Source organism: Nannobrachium achirus, assembly GCF_963921795.1.
Source record: "Nannobrachium achirus genome assembly, chromosome: 11".
Lineage (NCBI taxonomy): Eukaryota > Metazoa > Chordata > Actinopteri > Myctophiformes > Myctophidae > Nannobrachium > Nannobrachium achirus.
The window spans coordinates 4,294,974-4,299,633 of record NC_137820.1 but is presented as its reverse complement, the minus strand read 5'-3'; the positions used below and the strand labels follow the sequence as shown (position 1 = coordinate 4,299,633).

General features: G+C 38.5%; 1 protein-coding gene across 1 annotated transcript in view; it reads right to left on the bottom strand.

Annotated features, from left to right (window-relative positions):
* Positions 1-4,600: 4,600 nt before the first annotated feature.
* LOC308294675 (CD82 antigen-like) overlaps positions 4,601-4,660 on the bottom strand; it is a 49,382-nt gene continuing 49,322 nt past the window's right edge. Inside the window, exon 9 of the mRNA XM_080737454.1 lies at positions 4,601-4,660. This exon is cut by the window's right edge and continues 1,450 nt beyond it. The gene's annotated coding sequence lies outside the window, so the exon portion shown is untranslated.

Sequence of the window (4,660 nt, the reverse complement as noted above, 5' to 3'; positions counted from 1 at the left end):
AACCCCCAAAATTACATAAGACTATAGTAAGGCGTCAAAACAAAGATGTTAAGTCTTACATTTTCGATAGTGCTTATATTTTGGTATGTTTTATAGCTCGTCGAGATGAACATGTGGATGTGTGACACATTGCTGTGCGACCCCTGGAACCCTACTTTTTGTGCGATAACTCAGAAACCAATAGGTTTTAAGCGCCTGTCTCTTAGAGTATGTTGTATAGCTCTTCGAGACGAACGCGTGGATATGAAATTCATTCATTTTTTTCAGATTGTCTTCAAAACCCCCAAAATTACGTAAGGCGTCAAAACATAGATTGGAAAAATGCTAATGCTAAAAATGCTAATGCTAACACTAACCGCAACACAAGGTTGCACACACTTAGCGAGCTGCAGGCACACGTAAAATTGTCTCCTTAATTCTAAATCTAATCTTAGATTTTTCAAAGTGCGATAACTCGGAAACCAATTATTGGTTATTACCATTATTATATGGATTATTTATTTTTTCTTCAGATTTTTTCCAAAACCCCCAAATTTACATAAGACTAGTATATCGTCAAAACATAGATTTTAATTCTTGATTTTTCCGATAGTGCCTATCTTTTAGTATGTTGTATAGCTCATCGAGATGAACGTGTGGATGTGTGACAAATTGTTGTGCGATCCCTGGAACCCTACTTTCTTTCGACAAATGCTAATGCTAACAAATGCTAATGCTAATGTAGCAGGATGGGCGTTGGCTACCACTCTGCCCATGGCCCATCCTCCTCCCACTCATCAGTGGTCTGATTGACACTATTTAAGCAGCACACTCTCTGCGCGTGTGAGGTGTGTCTGAGAAGCTGGCCTGTTGGCCTGCAGCTGGCCATGCTTTCCCAGAGCCCATGTGTCGTTGTTACTAAGGCTGGCCTGTGGGGCTTCAGCGTTATATTGTGCAGGTATGTGCTTTCTAGATGTTAAATAATCAGATTAGTCGCACTTATATTGTGTGGTCTTGAACTTGACTGTTTTGTTGTCATTTATAGCTCTGGCTGTGCTACAAACAATCCTCTTGAATTGTTTGCTCCTGGCATGTGGAGCCCAGAGATTCCTTAGCCGGTATTTACCGGCCATTGGCCGGTTAAATGTTTAATTGGCCGGTAATTATAAAGTCCACCGGCCAGGCGCGTAGGGAGCGGTAGGCGAACGAGGCGCCCGCCTACTAACTGAGATCTGATCTCGCCTAAAAAAAAAATAATAATAAAAAAGTCTCCCTAAAAAAAAAAAAAAAAAAAAAAACTCTATTTCCATTGTGTAAAGGCCTGACTGGGCAGTAGGCCTACGGTGTGGAGAGGACCATAGGCCTGTAGAATGTCGCTCAACCAGTTCCATTCATTGACTAGTAGGTGGCCGGGCCATTGAGAAAGTGTTACCCTTTTAGAGATGTAAATTTGGGCTGCCATGCCATTTAACTCAAGTCGCAACAACAGAGACAATAACACACTGAACAAAGTCCATTCTGCTTTCCTCCTACCTGTAGGATAGCCTCTGTTCCAAATGAATAAAGTCCTTAATGTAGTAAGTAAACGGCTTCCAAACACAATACGTGATCATTGTGTTATTGAATAATTGTGTGCATTGATGAACTTTTATTGTGAAGGGTGGGACCGGAAGTGCTTGTTAGCTCAGTATTTATGCTAACAAATAAATCTGCCTCAGTAGTGTGTGTCACAGAGTTCCAGCCTGAGCTGATGCCTCCCTGTGTCTTCTTTGTAATTTTCCTCCGTCTGTATTTTCACTTCGAGTCAAACGTGTAGATCGCTGCAGTGCTAACCTTAACAGCCACTGTTTGGCAGGGCGCACAAACGGTTCGCTTGAGTTGCGCTAAATGCCTCCGTTTAGAGAACCACCTATTGCTTGTGTTATAGCGTTTTACTGTCTGCTCGCCGTGCCCGTGTGTTTTTTTTGTAATTGAGGCCAGATAAGATAAAAAAAAACATAAAAAATAGAAAAATGATTTTTTCATGTGATGTCCACTTTAAAAAGTCCTTAAATTGTCACTTTAGAAATGTGCAGACACCCTCTATACACTTAAACTTTATGTTGGTTTGCTTACTGTTGAGTGAGAAAATAATGTTGCACATTAAGTTAACTAGTAAGACACCTCAGGGTGACTTGCGACCTCAGGGTGACATGCGACCTCGCCCTAAAGGGCGTCACTGTGACATCACTGTGACTCACTGACATCACGTGACATCACTTCCTGTACAGACAGTCAGACATGCTACGAGATTTCTCAGGGTAAATGGCCTGTTGCAGTCACACCATGAAATAAGGAAATTAAAAGCAGATTCTTGTAGATTTAACTTTATTTTGTAACAATTTACTTTATTTTCACTATAAAAAAACTAAAAACAAGTTGAACAACATTGAAACCTTTTCTTTTCCTCATTACAAAATACAATATTGTTTTGCGTGTAAAAACATTTTTAGAAACACAAGTAAAAAAAAACAGCCTTCATCTAAATATTTAAGTTATATAAAATCTATAGATTAATATTATCATCTAAACATTGGATTTAAATTAATGTGTTCATTTGGCAGATGAATGCCTTTCTATTCTCAATAGGACCAAAAACATTACCGTTAAATTCAACTCCTCTGAACTATTAACCATTACATCATGAAATGCAAAGGAGGTGATGTCATCTCAGTATGCAAATGAAATGCTGATGACAGACAGACAGACAGACAGACAGACAGACAGACAGACAGACAGACAGACAGACAGACAGACAGACAGAAAGCCTCTCCTGGCTAGTGTCGGAAGTGTCTTTGAGCAAGACTCTGAACCCCTCAACTTGACTGCTCCCGGTGAGCAGGTTGGTGCCTTGCATGTAGGGGTGGGCGATATGGTGATAATTATCGTTGAGACGATACAATGTCTCCACGATATGCCTTTTCAGACGTATCGTATATATCGTGATACAATTGAGGGAGCATTGTAAAAAAATCCTGTTTAATCGTTAATAGAGATTCATTGCAGAATTCAATTTAAACCTGCATGTTGGTCTAAATCAGTAGTTCTCAAACTTTAAAATGTCAAGGTCTCCACTTAACTCTGACAGTATACAAATGAAACCAAATGGACCCGTAAGGGTCCATTTGGTTTCATTTGTACACTGTCAGAGTTACATACTTGTAAAGTTCAATTTAGACCTCCCAAAAGGAACCCAGAGAGTCTAGTTTTTTTGTCAAGTAACTTGAAAAATAACAATAAAAATCATCGTGAAAAAGAATAGTGATAAAATCCTGTATCGGTGATACAGCTTTGGGAAAATATTGTGATATTGTATTTTTCCATATCGCCCCCACCCCTACTTGCATGGTTTCCTCCATGTGAATGAGTGTGTGAACGTGAAATACATTGTAAAGTGCTTTAGGAGAAAAGCACTGTAGAAATGCAGTCCATTTACCAGAGAGAGAGAGAGAGAGAGAAGAGAGAGAGAGAGAGAGAGAGAGAGAGAGAGAGAGAGAGAGAGAGAGAGAGAGAGAGAGATAGAGAGAGAGAGAGAGAGAGAGAGAGAGAGAGAGAGAGAGAGACTAAAGGATTCCTTTAAACAAACAAAAAGGTGCCCTCTTTTTTTTTCTTCTTTTTTTCAGATGTGGCAGAAAAACAGTGCCAACCGATCACTGTGACAAAACAATAATAATATTGAACAATAAAAACGAATAAAAAAAACAATAACAATGGAATGAACAGAACACACTGAACAATAGAACGACAAACAGAACAATAAAAGAAAGAAAGAAAGCTACAGCATGTCACACTGCTATTAAATGAATACTTCACCCTAATATATGTTTTTTCTATCAATTACCTCATGAAGTAAGGTGATTTTTTTTCCATTAATGGTTTTGAGTGAAGTATTCCTTTAAGTGCACAAATCCCTTCACATACTGTACATATAAATAATATATGACAATATATCATCATACAGACCTGCCAACCTTGGGAAATTTTTTTGAGTACTACACATGCGCGGGCGCGAAGCGCCCGCAGGACCCGCGCCGCGAATTTTGAGGTTTTCCCCGCACAGCGCATTATTTTATTTTTTTTCACCTTTATGGGTGGGACCTTTAGAGTTAGGTTTAAGAAATCTCACACCAGAAATGTAGCACATTGCATGTCTTGACTTACATTAAATGGAGGCAAGCCGTTACCTTTTAAATAAAAATAACATTGGTCCGGAGAAAAAGTATTTACCAGGTAATACCCTAACTGCACTTGGTCAGAGTTAGTTATAGACTAGCACAACAGTCGATCACCAGTGACTTAAAAAAAAACACATTTCTGTGCACTATTTGCATGAAGTTGAAAGTATTCAACTCATGTAGGTTTCTATAAAATAATGATAGAATAATCATTTTGGCCATTGTCAGACTGACTTTGTTTATATCCCTCTCCTATTTTATATGGATTGATAAGGGATTCAAACAAAGTCAGTCTGACAATGGCCAAATTAAATGATTATTTTACACTTCAATTTTGATAGAAACACATATGAAGCTTAATCTTTTTATAAAACATTTTCAAAACTTTTATTTTAGGGTCCGTTTTTCAAGAAAGTTGACCATAGCTCCTTTAAGTGCACATGAGATTAAGGGGTATTCAATAGAAT